This window comes from Triticum aestivum, chromosome 6D (assembly GCF_018294505.1).
Source record: "Triticum aestivum cultivar Chinese Spring chromosome 6D, IWGSC CS RefSeq v2.1, whole genome shotgun sequence".
Lineage (NCBI taxonomy): Eukaryota > Viridiplantae > Streptophyta > Magnoliopsida > Poales > Poaceae > Triticum > Triticum aestivum.
Window position 1 is genome coordinate 474,343,827 of NC_057811.1, and position 16,347 is coordinate 474,360,173.

Consider the following 16,347-nt stretch of genomic DNA (forward strand, 5'->3'; position numbering starts at 1 on the left):
CCTCTGGGCGATGGAGCAGGCCGATTCGTCCAGCCCGTGGACCAGGCGTAGGTGGTGGGCGTTCAGATCCAGGGTAGAGCATCCACTGGATCAGGAACCCACGGTGCACGAGGTGCCGTTGCAGATTGTGGAGCCTCCAACCGAGTCGGAGATGACTCCGAAGCGCAAGAGGAGGAGGACAGTGGTCGCGACATCGCTTCCCCGCCGTTCTCCACGCTTCCCTCGCTGCTCTCCTCGTCTGAACGGCGGCTGTAGCTATGTTTAGGGTAAGATTGCTGAATTTCATTCATCATTACTTGCCACTTGCTTAATTTGATTCTCTGCAATATGTTCTTGCTACCTGTGTACTTGAATCCGTAGCCTCTGGGGTTTTTCTTGTTAAGTACATGAGAATCAAATTCATATGGGCGTCCTAGTTGAAAGGATCTAGCATAGATTTTCTTGCATAATGAATGGTGGTTTTTGAATCTGAATCATTTTCTTAAAGTATTGATGAGGTATTTCTACTCATGTACTGGCCCCTCCATAATGTTTGCGTACATGTACGATTGTAGGGATCTAGCATAGATTTTCTTGTTGGATGGTGATTTTAGAATCTGATTCATTTTCTGTTCAAATAGACAGAAGAAAAAAACCCACTAGTATAGCTAAAACTCCATCAAGCAGGCAGATGATGCATTTGCAATATAATGGCAATTTACTGAATTGACACAGAGTTGCCATACTGATCTCTTAAAACACCACCCATCGACTCATGTCCTTCTTAACTATCATATGATGCATCTACATTCAGTTTTAATTGGTAAGAATCCTGTTCTGACCACTTGATTATTTCTTTGACACCATTTCCTGTTTTGGCAATTGGTCTGCCTTGTTGCATGAGGACAGAACCAATACCTTGACCTGATGCATCTGTTTAAAAAGTAAATGGTAGGGTCAAATAAGGCAAAGCCATAACAAGAGCAGTGACCAGACAATTCTTCAATGTTGTGAAGGCCTCAGTTTGAGCATCTGACCACTGGAATGAATCTTTTTTTAGACAACATGCCCTAAATACTCAACTTCTATTTGTAAAACTAGAATTCAATTTCTGAATCTTTTTTTAGACCACTGGAATGAATCTTTTTTAGCATATATAGAAAATGCAAACCAAATATCGCAAAAAAGAGAATTTGAAATAAGATGTAACATGTTATTTTTTGAGTGGTCAGGTAATTTTTATGTAAACAAAAGGAAAAGGAAAAAAATAAACAAAAGGAAAAGCATGGGCCAGCCTAGACATCTAGACCCACGCGTGGTCCAGCACGCGGGATAGGCTGGCCTGTGAAAGCCCATCTAATCTGGCCCATCGCGTGGGCGCACCAGGGCAAAGCAGACTGTGGTGGGAGTTTAGTCCCACATCGCCGAGCGAGAGAGAGACGCGCAGCAGCTTATATACCCGGATGTGCCTCCCCACTCAAGCTCCTCTCATATGCAGGAAGTACTTTGCTTAATGTTTCATGCTCTTTGCCCAGTTGGCCCCACCAGCAGAAGAGTAATCTGCACCCCGGGCCTGTATCCTTGCCCATAAACTGTTGGGTTCCTAGTCGTATACAGGCCGTGGTGTATGAAAACTCCTGCCTCTGGTATGGTAGGTGTGCATTTTTTTGCATTCATACTGAAATTAGTCAACAAAATTTAACACATGCTCACTGACTTACCTAGCTTTGTTTGTGCAAGAGATCATGTGTGCCAAAATTTGGGTGATTTGGAGGTGGTCGAAAAAATCACCGCATTCCGGACGGACCATTTGGTCTAACTTAAGCCATTTTTTGAACAAAGGTCATTTTTTTCCACCACCTCCAAATCACCCAAATTTTTTATGACACGGTGACCCACATGTGCCAAACATGTCTATGAAAGAAAAATTTGGAAAACATATATTTTACAATGCCCCTTTGAGGTATAGACCGATGTTAAGATCAGTCAGTCTAGAGGGCAGTATAAATTCAAAAAATTCAAAAAAAAATAAAAACTTGCAACCTAGCTTTGTTTGTGCAAGAGATCATGTGTGCCAAAATTTGGGTGATTTGGAGGTGGTCAAAAAAATCACCGCATTCCGGAGGGACCATTTGGTCTAACTTAAGCCATTTTTTGAACAAAGGTGGTTTTTTCCACCACCTCCAAATCACCCAATTTCTCTATGACACGGTGACCCACATATGCCAAACATGTCCATGAAATAAAATTTGGAAAAAATATATTTTACAATGCCCCATTGAGGTATAGACCGATGTTTTGATCAGTCAGTCTAGAGGGCAGTATAAATTCCAAAAAATATAAAACCTTGGAAACTTAGCTTTGTTTGCGCAAGAGATCATGTGTGCCAAAATTGAGGTGATTTGGAGGTGGTCGAAAAAATCACCGCATTCCGGAGGGACCATTTGGTCTAAATTAAGCCATTTTTTGAACAAAGGTGGTTTTTTCCACCACCTCCAAATCACCCAATTTCTCTATAACACGGTGACCCACATGTGCCAAACATGTCCATGAAAGAAAATTTGGAAAAAAATATTTTACAATGCCCCCTTGAGGTATAGACCGATGTTTTGATCAGTCAGTCTAGAGGGCAGTATAAAATCTAAAAGATTCAAAAAAAATAAAACCTTGGAAACCTAGCTTTGTTTGTGCAAGAGATCATGTGTGCCAAAATTGAGGTGATTTGGAGGTGGTCGAAAAAATCACCGCATTCGGAGGGACCGTTTGGTCACTTAAGCCATTTTTTGAACAATGGTGGTTTTTTTCCACCACCTCCAAATCACCTAATTTCTCTATGACATGGTGACCCACATGTGCCAAACATGTCCATGAAAGAAAATTTGGAAAAAATATATTTTACAATGCCCCCTTGAGGTATAGACCGATGTTTGGATCAGTCAGTCTAGAGGGCAGTATAAATTCAAAAAAAATTCGAAAAAATATAAAACCTTGGAAACCTAGCTTTGTTTGCGCAAGATATCATGTGCGCCAAAATTGAGGTGATTTGGAGGTGGTCGAAAAAATCACCGCATTCCGGAGGGACCGTTTGGTCTAACTTAAGCCATTTTTGAACAAAGGTGCTTTTTTCCACCACCTCCAAAGCACCAAATTTCTCTATGACACGGTGACCCACATGTGCCAAACATGTCCATGAAAGAAAAATTGGAAAAAAATATATTTTACAATGCCCCCTTGAGGTATAGACCGATGTTATATCAGTCAGTCTAGAGGGCAGTATAAATTCAAAAAAATTCAAAAAAATATAAAACCTTGGAAACCTAGCTTTGTTTGTGCAAGAGATCATGTGTGCCAAAATTGAGGTGATTTGGAGGTGGTCGAAAAAATCACCGCATTCCGGAGGGACCATTTGGTCTAACTTAAGCCATTTTTTGAACAAAGGTGATTTTTTCCACCACCTCCAAATCACTCAATTTCTCTATGACACGGTGACCCGCATGTGCCAAACATGTCCATGAATGAAAATTTGGAAAAAATACTTTACAATGCCCCCTTGAGGTATAGACCGATGTTTTGATCAGTCAGTCTAGAGGGCAGTATAAAATCTAAAAAATTCAAAAAAATATAAACCTTGGAAACCTAACTTTGTTTGTGCATGTGTGCCAAAATTGAGGTGATTTGGAGGTGGTCGAAAAAATCACCGCATTCCGGAGGGACCATTTGGTCTAACTTAAGCCATTTTTTAAACAAAGGTGATTTTTTCCACCACCTCCAAATCACCCAATTTCTCTATGACACGGTGACCCACATGTGCCAAACATGTCCATGAAAGAAAAATTTGGAAAAAATATATTTTACAATGCCCCCTTGAGGTATAGACCGGTGTTTTGATCAGTTAGTCTAGAGGGCAGTATAAAATCTAAAAAATTAAAAAAATCCTTGGAAACCTAGTTTTGTTTGTGCAAGAGATCATGTGTGCCAAAATTGAGGTGATTTGGAGGTGGTCGAAAAAATCACCGCATTCCGGAGGGACCGTTTGGTCTAACTTAAGCCATTTTTTGAATAAAGATGATTTTTTTCCACCACCTCCAAATCACCCAAATTTTCTTTTACACAGTGACCCCCATGTGCCAAACATGTCCATGAAAGAAAATTTGATAAGAAGTCGCAAGCAGCTTTCCTTGCACTCTACGTGGAGGATATGTAGGATGAGTATGATTCATCATCTTTATTCATCCTGTATATTCTTCAGTTGGAGAGAATGGATGACTAATGTATTTTTCGGATTTACCAGGCTTTTATTTTGTTTTCAGGAGTAAAATATAATTCCTCCATTACATCTATTTCCAAATTTTATCGTGCAACCTAAACAAGCTACACGCAGGCCACGAAGAAACCATGATTCTTGAGGTTGCACTTGAAAAACTCACATATAAAATGCAAAAAAAAATATCCCAAACTAATACTGTTACAAGGGAGTGGACAACCAAATAGCTGAGTCATACAATATGAGTTAGTCACTAACTGACAGAATGAAGTATTTTAGAGAAAAGGTCACACGATACTAGACATAGACGACAATGCACACGCCAACATCAGGTTGATCGTCGACATACTTGATGTCCGACCGTGCGCACAATGTTGTAGCTATAATAGTTCTGCTTTGAGATCCTGCACATAAGGATATTATTAATGCCATGGAATATATTTGGACACACTAAAACATTAAATTACGGCATATTAGGTACCTCTATCAATTTGGCGCACGTACGTCGATTGTGACCATCTGCCTCATGACAATAGCTACATCTACCCTTTGTTCTGGTTTTCTTCATCTTTGCCTGTAGCCTTTTCTTCGGAGCACCTCGGCCTGGCACATGCACGGGATACAGAACCTTTTCGAAACCTTCACCATCAAGGTTAGCCGATTGTGGCATCAATGGGCCAAACCTAATGCTGTTACCCTGAGCATTAGTTGATCCCATGCTATAAGCTTGTTCACTTGTTGATCCCTTGCAAACATCTTGTCCTTCCAAAACCCTTTTTAGATGCTGAAACGCCTCATCAGAGTGGCATGCCTTGAAACATGTTGCGTGACTAAAATTCCTTAGCTTACGGTACCTTTGTAGGGCTGCAGAGTATGCATACATCTCGCTCTTTCTGGTCAGTGCGAATGCACATTTTGCACTCATTGTCCACCTAGTGGGAACACAACACCTGGCCAGTGTTTCTTCTTGTAAAATTCCCAATATGTAAAATATGTGGGAACATGGTGTGCCTGCGCATTCCAATTTGCGGCAAGAACAACTGATACTGCGAAGCATACCTTCCTTCGACTCCGTGCGCACTTCGATCTTTTTATCCATTCTTTCCTTCTTAGACACAACGTATGTGGTAACCTCTGCTGCATCAAGTACCTCTCTGATCTCACATTTTTTGACAGCATCTATGCTCCATAAGACCAACTTAAACACAGCAGGAGTGAAAACTTTCGCGGCGTGTTTCTCAAGAACTGAAGCATTTTCCTCTGTGAACGGAACGGACTGTAAGGCCTCGACGTCTTGGAGAGCCTCGTTCAAGCGTCGCGACGCAAGGCAACGCTCATAGTGCTCTAGCATTTGAAACAACGTCATCTTAGCCTCAAGATGCGTATGTAGCACCGAGTTTATGTTGGGGAACGTAGTAATTTCAAAAAATTCCTACGAACACGCAAGATCATGGTGATGCATAGCAACGAGAGGGGAGAGTGTTGCCCACGTACCCTCGTAGACCGAAAGCGGAAGCGTTAACACAACGCGGTTGATGTAGTCGTACGTCTTCACGATCCGACCGATCAAGTACCGAACGTACGGCACCTCCGAGTTCAGCACACGTTCAGCTTGATGACGTCCCTCGAACTCCAATCCAGCCGAGTGTTGAGGGAGAGTTTCGTCAGCACGACGGCGTGGTGACGATGATGATGTTCTACCGACGCAGGGCTTCGCCTAAGCACCGCTACGATATTATCGAGGTGTAATATTGTGGAGGGGGCACCGCACACGGCTAAGAGATCAATAGATCAATTGTTGTGTCTATGGGGTGCCCCCCTGCCCCCGTATATAAAGGAGCAAGGGGGAGGCTGGCCGGCCCTTGTTGGCGCGCCAGGAGGAGGAGTCCTCCTCCTAGTAGGAGTAGGACTCCCCTCTTTCCTACTCCTACTAGGAGGGGGAAAGGAAGGGGGAGAGGGAGAAGGAAAGGGGGGCGCCGCCCCCCCTCTCCTAGTCCAATTCAGACCAGAGGGGGAGGGGGCGCGCGGCCCCTCCTGGCTGCCCCTCTCTCTCTCTCCACTAAGGCCCATAAGGCCCATTACTTCTCCCGGGGGGGTTCCGGTAACCCTCCGGCACTCCGGTTTTCTCCGAAATCACCCGGAACATTTCCGGTGTCCGAATATAGTCGTCCAATATATCAATCTTTATGTCTCGACCATTTCGAGACTCCTCGTCATGTCCGTGATCACATCCGGGACTCCGAACAACCTTCGGTACATCAAAACATGTAAACTCATAATATAACTGTCATCGTAACGCTAAGCGTGCGGACCCTACGGGTTCGAGAACTATGTAGACATGACCGAGACACGTCTCTGGTCAATAACCAATAGCGGAACCTGGATGCTCATATTGACTCCCACATATTCTACGAAGATCTTTATCGGTCAGACCGCATAACAACATACGTTGTTCCCTTTGTCATCGGTATGTTACTTGCCCGAGATTCGATCGTCGGTATCTCAATACCTAGTTCAATCTCGTTACCGACAAGTCTCTTTACTCGTTCCGTAATACATCATCTTGCAACAAACTCTTTAGTTGCAATGCTTGCAAGGCTTAAGCGATGTGCATTACCGAGAGGGCCCAGAGATACCTCTCCGACAATCGGAGTGACAAATCCTAATCTCGAAATACGCCAACCCAACAAGTACCCTCGGAGACACCTGTAGAGCACCTTTATAATCACCCAGTTACGTTGTGACGTTTGGTAGCACACAAAGTGTTCCTCTGGTAAACGGGAGTTGCATAATCTCATAGTCATAGGAACATGTATAAGTCATGAAGAAAGCAATAGCAACATACTAAACGATCAAGTGCTAAGCTAACGGAATGGGTCAAGTCAATCACATCATTCTCCTAATAATGTGATCCCATTAATCAAATGACAACTCATGTCTATGGCTAGGAAACATAACCATCTTTGATCAATGAGCTAGTCAAGTAGAGGCATACTAGTGACACTCTGTTTGTCTATGTATTCACACAAGTATTATGTTTCCGGTTAATACAATTCTAGCATGAATAATAAACATTTATCATGAAATAAGGAAATAAATAATAACTTTATTATTGCCTCTAGGGCATATTTCCTTCAGTTTAAACTCTCACTCCGCTGATTGCTGCTCAATCCTAGAAAACAACGGCCCTCAAGATATGGAGCACACCACAGTTTTCTCATCTTATACATCTGATGCAGCCAGGAGTCCTCACTTGTTACTTTATTCCGTTATAAGAAGTGTAACCATTTTCTCTCATGCTCTTCAATGGAAGATGTATCATATATGAAAGATCGGAATTCCTCCTTTACTGCATCATCATGCAGATGGCGTACAATGTTCTACTGAATGTGCCATATACAGAGCCTATGGTTTGAGTCAGGCCACACCACCCTGATTGCTCTCTGCATTGCAAGGTCCCCATCCGTGATCACAGATATAGGATGCTTCTGTCCCATAGCATCAGAAAAGGTCTGTAACATCCACTCGTATGCCTGGCTTGTTTCATGTGAAATGATACCACATACAAAAATAACGGTGCTGCGTGGTGATTCAACCCGACAAACGGCACAAATGGCAGATTGTACTTATTGGTTCTGTATGTGCTATCAAAAACAATAAAGTCTCCGAAAGCCCCGTAGTCAAGTCGGGATTGACTATCACACCAGAACAGTCCCTTCAGATGGCCAGCTTCATCAACCAAGTACCTGAAGAAAAAATTTGAATCTTGCTCTTGCCTCGCCACCATGTGATTGATCACCGTTGGAGCATCCCCGGAAGAAATTGTTTCCTGCTTGTTAGCATGGCAGACATTGTAAATGTCCCTCATAATGCATCCAACCTCATCATATCCACCGTATTGCATGCACATAATATCCATAATATGATGTTTTCTGATCCCAGATTTTTCCATGTCTGCAATGTCCGCTTTCTGCTCATCGCTAATTCTTCTGTGTGAACGCAAAAGACACGACAGATCCCGTGGGGCTAGAGGATGGTTGTGTTCATCGATGAAATCCTTGACAAACCACTGACCTGTTTCCTCCTGTCTTGCAATCACCAATTTAGCTTTACACCCTACACGAGTTATACTCCGTGGCCTCCTCTTTCTATCTTCCATCTTCCTCTTCATGTGCTTCTCTTCACGAACCCCTTCACGACTACACACAAATTTCCTTAAAATTATATGGCAGTTGGATCCATCCCACTCGACATAGCTTCTCCGGACACTAAAACCTTTCTCAAGACCATATTATTATAGAATGTATAACCTTCATCCTCACTACTAAACATATTGTTGGCAATATGATAGTACTCCATCATTGACTCGTGACTTACGTCCGCCATGTCTTCCTGCATCACAATTCGGACAAATAAAAATCTGAAAGGACAGACATAAATGCATGCAAAACCCAGTACGAAATCTTGCATGGAATTTTAAACTTTGCTCCTTGTACATGTTATGGCAGATCATAAATGTCCATAAACTGGGTCCCCCGTAAACTAGTGAAGTGACCATGGATGATGAAAAATTCTAAATTGAATTGCATGCACTAGGGAAACCTAAATCGATGATGACTAAACAAATCTAAGTAGGAAGTGCAGGCTACGAATCAAAGTAAGTTGAGATTCGGGCGATTCATACCTTAAGATGCAAGTCCGGAAGCGATGGGATCAGCGGGGGGCCTTTCTCCTATACCGCTGCCGCCGTCGCCGCCGACACTGCCGCCGCAGATGTCACGCCTTATTCTTCTTCCTGCTGCCGACCACGTCTTTTATAGTGAAGGGGACCAGGAGGAGGACGAGAACGATGCCGACGACGGTGAATTGGTTCCTCTCGCCGGGCTCGTCGGACAGAAGGAAGAGGACGAGAACGACGCCGACGACGGTGAATTGGTTCCTCTCGCCGGGCTCGTCGGACAGAAGGAAGAGGACGAGAAGGAGGACTTGACCGAGCTACTAGATCTATACGTGGTTCTGGTCGTGGACGTGATCGGTTGAATTTTTTTTTACCGTGGACCATTATGCCCTTCTCTGATTAAACTAATTAAGTTAATTCATTCTTAATCCCCCACCAGATCGGACGGCTAATAAAAATCGGAGGGGTAAGTACTCGAAAGTACTTCCAGTACCGCCCCAATTACCGTAAAGGAGCTCAAAAAAATTAATAGTTTAATAATGAAGTACAAACCTATCATGTTCTTTTAGTAGATATGTGATGTGTATGATCAAATGTTAAAATTATAAACTAATGACATCAACGAGTGCCAACTAAAAGACGCGTGCCATGGAGTCTGCACAAACATGCAGCGAAGCTTTACAAGCCGATGCCCTGTCAGGACCAGTGGAGATGCCACCAGGAAGGCCGGCTGTCGGCCAATGGACAAGTTCACCTTAGCTCTGAAAGTCGCTACAGGTAATTTCATAAAGACAAGTTCACCTTAGCTTTGCAAACTGAAGACATCGATCGATGGATGCAACATATTCCACTTATCTAGTTCACCTTAGCTTTGCAAACTAAAGTTCTTTTTTTATGGATGATGCTTCTTCTTGGATATCTAAACTAATGATGCAGTATGCACTATATCATGTTTAGGAGTCAGCATGGGGGTGTTCTTGTTGGTGTTCATGTGCTGCAAAAGAGAACACCCGTCGAGGCAAACCAGAGTTTCTTCGAGCACAATGGAGGCGTCATCCTACGGCAGCAGATGCATTCCTACAGTGGCGCTGCCGGGGGAGGTGATGGCGGTTTCAAGATATTCTCGAAAGAGGAGCTCAAGAAGGCGACAAACAACTTATCCGTCGATCAGATCCTTGGCCGTGGTGGCCACGACATTGTCTATGGAGGTGTTCTGGAGGAAAAATCCACAGTGCCTATCAAGAAGTCCAAGATGATGGAGGCGACCGAGACCAAGGAGTTTGCGAGGGAGATGCCCATCCTCTCCCAGATCAACCACCGGAACATCGTTAAGCTGCAATGCTGCTGCCTTGAGGTGGAGGCCCATTCTGGTCTACTAGTACGTCTGCAACGGCACACTCTACCACTACATCCATGGTGGCGAGGGCCTCGACACCCGCCTTAAGATAGCAGAAAAGTCTGCCGAGGCACTGTCTTATATGCACTCGTCAGCCTCACCCCCAATCCTCCACGGCGATGTCAAGACGGAAAACTTCCTGCTCGACGACAGCCTTACCGCCATAGTCTCTGACTTTGGGCATCCAAGCTAGCACTAAGTGATGAGGCTAAGATTGCATCATTGGTGCAAGGCACATGCGGGTACCTGGACCCGGAGTACCTTATGACATGCCAGCTGATGGATAAGGGTGACGTGTATAGCTTTGGTGTCGTTGTGCTCGAGCTCTTCAAAGGGAAGAAGGTGCTCTGCTTTGACGGACCGGATGAGGACTGGAGTACCGTGTCTTGATTCGTGACGGCCGTGAAAACCGGCCAACACGATGAGCTCCTTGATGACCAGGTGAGAACGGAGATGGCCCTCGAGGCATTCGAAGAAGTAACGCACCTCGTGATGCAGTGTGTGAGTATGATCAGGGAGGAGCGTACGTCGATGAAGGAAGTTGTAGAGAAGTTGAAGGCTCTGAGAATGTACCAATGGCACCCATTGGGTCAGGCTGGTGTTGACCCAGAGGAGGGGAAAAGTTTGCTTGGCACGGAGCAACATTGTGATGTGTATTGCAAGTTTAGATCGCACGACATGCATGATCTTGAAGACAGTATTACGTATACTTTTGGCTTATATATTTTTTTGCAAAGACTTATAGTTTGTTATTTTGGAATGAAGGAGGGACTTTAAATTAATAAAGCCTACAACAACAAAAATGCTAAAGGTATGAAACAAGCAGTCACAACATAACAGTTACAACTTACATGGACGCGACCCCACGCCAAACTGAGTTCAGACACTTATGGAGCCAAGGATAGCATCTTAATACGCATGCTTCAGTATGACCATCTTCGGTCGTACCGCATGCCGTCTTCTCTGTCCTGAAGGGCATCGCCACCAGCCGGTACGAGGAGCGGTACGACCACAGATGCTTGTACAAGAGGCGGTCTTCGCTTTTGGAACTGAACCAAACACCACGCAGTCAACTACTCCCTCCGTTCCATATTACTTTTCGCTGATTTAGTACAAAGTTGTACTAAATCAGCGACGAGTAATATGGAACGGAGTGAGTAGTTTAGAGGTAAGAGCATCTCTAGCAGAGCTATCGTATTGACTCGGTCGCCATAATAACCGCCAATATGGACTAGAGTGGCACTCTAACAGAGTTCTGGGCTGCCATAATGGGACAGAAGATTTTTTCCATGGCATAAGATAGGATACAATCAAATCCTGCCTGAAAGAAATATCTGGCGTGGATGAACTGAGCACCTGCGTAACAATATCATTCTTATTGTGGACAAAAATACGTCCAAAGTTGCATATTGTTCTCAAAGGCTGGCATTTCCTAGCCACTTTTCCTCCTAAAAATAAATCCCCGACTCATTTTTTATCGCGAATGATTCAAAGCGGAAAATATGTTTCTTTGCCACCATTAGTTAAGCCAAAAAGTGCAAGTCACTTGGTTTTCGTTATGCCTGAGATACCACTTTTTAGCCTAGATACTTATTACATAGTAGTTTTTACCATACTCCATCCTCGGTAAATAGCCTGAATACCCATTTACTAAGCAAGGCATGATTCTTGACCTGCAGATCATGAATGCCAAAGCCACCTTGGTCTTTCGGCCTATAAAACACACTCCATTTGGCTAATCTATACTTTTCTTTTCATTGTCTCCTTGCCAAAAAGAATCTGGATCTGAAATAATCCAGTCTTTGTAAGACCTCTTTTGGGAGTTGGAAAAAAACATATAAAGAATCATATTTCTGAGGAAAAAATTGATCAAGACCAGTCGACCTCCAACAGAGAGCAACTTGTCTTTCTGACTGCTCAACCATTTTTCTAAGCACTCGTCTACATGTTTCCACTCCATGCTAGTGAGACGCCTATAATGAACCGAAGTTTCAAGTATTTAATCAGGAAATGGCCTTGTGCATGGCCAAACAAGTCAGCGTACTCAGCCGCTGCCTTGCAGGCTTGTCAAAATTAGAATAATTCACTTGTATGGAAGTTAATTTTGAGGCCCGACATTTGCTCAAATACTGAAAGCAAGAGTTTCAAGTTTTGAGCGTTGCCTGGGTAATGTTCCATGAAAAGAATCGTACCATCGACATATGGCAAAATAGAGAGGCCACCATCCAGAAGGTGTGGCACTACTCCTACAATCTGTCCATCCTACTCGGCGCGGTCAATCAGAATAGACAACATGTCAGCAACAATGTTAATTAACATTGTAGACATGGGGCCACCCTGATGTAATCCTTTTATATTTGAAAGAAATGGTCAACATCATCATTGACTTTTACAGCCACACTACCTTTAGTAACAAAACTTTGGATCCATTGGCACAATTATCGAAGAATCCTTTCATTCTAACAACCTGTTGAAGGAACGACCATTCGACCTTGTCATAGGTCTTTTCAAAGTCAATCTTAAGAAAATACTTCACTCATGTTTTTTGCACGCATCTCGTGAACGGCCTCATGTCGGATTACTACGTCATCGAGTATATTTCTTTCTTGAATGAAAGTTGTATAAAATGGCCGGACGACATGGTCAGCCGTGGTGTTGAGCCTATTAGTAGACACTTTAGTGAAAATGTTAAATCTGACATTAAGGAGACATATGGGTCTATATTGTTGGATCCACTCAGCTTCCTTAATTTTTGGCAACAAAACGATCTAACCAAATTTGAGCCTGGATAGGTCAAGATGGCAGGCATGAAGACAATTGAACAACCCCAAAAGGTCAGTCTTGATGACATCCTAGAAATTCTGATAGAATTCAACGGGGAAGCCACGAGGGCCTGGATCTTTGTTATGTTCCATTTGGAACACCACTGCTTTCACCTCCTCTTCATAGAAACGTGTTGTGAGGATATCGTTCTCTTCTGTCGTGACTTGTGAGATATCATCTGGTCGGGTTTTGTGAAGGGTAAAATTCCCTTCATCCGGCGCCTGAAACAGATATTTGTGTTGGAAATATGAGCAATTTACCATATGATTTTATTAACGAAAATACTAGATAAAGCATGACTAAAGTAGCAGAGATAAAGCAAGTCATGCGATCTGACAAAGAGAAGGTAGATAACATCTGCAAATATAAACTAGAACCGAACATCTCTAGAGTAGACAGTAGACCAAGTAGCAAATATGAAGTAGAACCTATCATGTCTAGGGAAAGGACTAGAACAAGGAACTGTGGCAGAACCTCTAACAGTAAAAACAAGAACACGTACGGGACAGCAGCTGCAACAATAGCACTGGACTTGGGGTCGGTGTCCTCGGTAGCCATGTCGTCGAGGAGGTTGTCGACGTCGGGGAAGTAGTCGTCGGAGTCCGGGGCGTCCGTGACGAAGAAGTCAGTAGTCGCGCAGAGCGCTCCCCAAAAACCTTATCACCCTTCTCCCGTACAAGACTCAAAGAGGTGCGGTTTCGGAGGCCTACTATCCCGACCTGCGGTGCACGCCGCAAGCCGGGATGAGGAAGATCGTAGCAGCAGCGCAGTGTTCAGGAACCGATGGCGAGAGGAAGAATGAGTTCTGGTGCGTCTCTCTGGGAGGAGCGACCTCCCTTTTATAGGCGCAAGAGAAGGAGGCGAGAGGGCAGCGACGGGAGGCGAAACGAAGAGACGGAGATGAAGCGAACAGCCAGCAGCCGAAGGGCTGCACCGTTCGCATTCGAACTTCACTTTCGCAAAAATCTTTTCAGCTTCCGTGTGACCTTTCGTATACCCATAGTGCGTGGCAAAAATTTAGACATCGGCTCGGCTCATTCCCGCGTCGCGTCGTGACGAGGCGTGGCGTGGCGTGGCGAGGCGGGCGGCGAAGGAGGAGCGCGCATGGATGTCCCTCTTGTTCTCATGCTCATACAAGTGGGGAAAGAACCTCCCTTATAAAGAGGTCCAACTCCCTCTAAACTAGCAATGTGGGACTAAACTTTAGTTCCACCTCTTGCCTTGCACAAATGGGCTGTGTGGGCCTCTAGGATTTATTAGGGATTTCTGAAACTGCTATTGGGCTAGGCCCAAAATAGACAAAATTCCAGCAATCCCCCACCAGATCCCAGAGGCACACAAAATTTGCCTTTGGTTCCAAAACACTGTTTTATATACCGGTACTGCAGTGGAGACTGTTAAGTTGAACTTCCACCTAGAACTCTATGCTACACTAGTAAGCGACTTGAACAGTGGACTATGCAAGTTTTCTGCGAATCTAGCTTCACATAAAGCCTTGACCGATAAGTGGCTACCGTGGGTCTTCCCCGCGGGTGGAGCTTATGCGTCATACTCCGAGACCTTTCATGAGTTTATTAGAGAGAACCCTACTCTCATAGATTGCGGCGTTTGACAATCAGACTCATATAGGTGTGTTCTTCAAAAGATGTTCTGCAGGACAACATCTCTGCTTAAATGAGCCACTTAGAACACATTAAGATATACATCAACCTGCCATGCAGATTAGGAGAGTATTGCATCTTCATGGAGTGGTATTGTGAATAGGAAGGATACTCTCCTCTCAGTTGACCAACAGCTTGTCTTCCACATCTAATTCACGGGATCTCCGATCACAAAGAATAGGTTACCACTGTGAACAACTCATATTGTGGGTCTCATACCCATCTCCCTCGATGCATTATCTATCACATTACGTGATAGACCCTTAGTAAAAGGATCTGCCAGATTTTTAGAAGTTTGGATATAATCCAATGCAATAACTCCAGAGTTTTTCATTTTCCTGTCAGACTTTAACCTTCTCTGAACGTGTCTTGATTACTTCATGTTATCCTTTGAGCTTCTCACTTTTGTGATCACAATTTGATTGTCGCAGTTCATAAGGATACCCGGTACAGGTTTTTGAACAACCGGCAAGTCATTCAAGAGCCGACGAAGCCAATCTGCTTCGACCGTAGCTGTATCTAGTGCTGTGAGTTCTACTTCCATTGTTGACCTCGTTAAGATGGTCTGCTTGCAAGACTTCCAAGAAACAGCGCCACCTCCATGAGTGAATACATATCCGCTCGTGGCCTTTATCTCAACAGCATCTGAGATCCAGTTTGAGTCACTATACCCTTCAAGCACCTTTGGGTGCCGGGTGTAGTGAATTCCATAATTTGCAGTGCCTTTCAAATAACGCAAAACTCTCTCTAGAGCTTTCCAATGCACATCTCCTGGTTTTGAGACAAACCGACTCAGTTTGCTAACAGCAAAAGAGATGTCAGGTCTTGTAGCACTGGCTAAGTACATAAGCGAGCCAATAATCTGGGAATATTTCAATTGATCTCTAGCAATTCTTCGATTCTTTCGAAGTAACACACTTGCATCATAAGGTGTTGGAGAGGGCTTGCAGTCACTATAGCCAAAGCGACTCAAGATCTTTTCCACATAGTGTGATTGAAGCAATGTAATCCCACCATCATCGTCTCTCAACAACTTGATGTTCAGAATGACATCAGCCACTCCTAAATCCTTCATCTCAAAACAGCGAGATAGGAAATTCTTGACCTCCTTAATAACATTCAGATTTGTTCCGAAAATTAGTATGTCATCAACATACAAGCAAAGGATAACTGTAACGCCCACGATGCGGCTATATCTCCCACGTGTCGAGGCACGACTTAGAGGCATAACCGCATAGTGGTTTTGTCGCAAGAAGGGTCATCTTCACACAATCCCATGTAATGAACAAGAATGGGATAAAGAGTTGGCTTACAATCGCCACTTCACACAATACATGAATATAATTCATACATCATCAAAAATACAAACATATAGACCGACTACGGTCAAAATCCAGATGAAAATAAGACAACCCCAAATGCTAGATCCCCGATCGTCCCAACTGGGCTCCACTACTGATCATCAGGAAAAGACACATAGTAACGACCACGTTCCTCGTCGAACTCCCACTTGAGATCGACCCCATCATCTGCACTGGCATCGTCG

General features: G+C 43.9%; 1 pseudogene; it reads left to right on the plus strand.

Moving 5' to 3' along the window:
- Positions 1-9,609: 9,609 nt before the first annotated feature.
- Positions 9,610-11,094, plus strand: LOC123142743 (putative wall-associated receptor kinase-like 16; annotated as a pseudogene).
- The last annotated feature ends 5,253 nt before the right edge of the window (positions 11,095-16,347 follow it).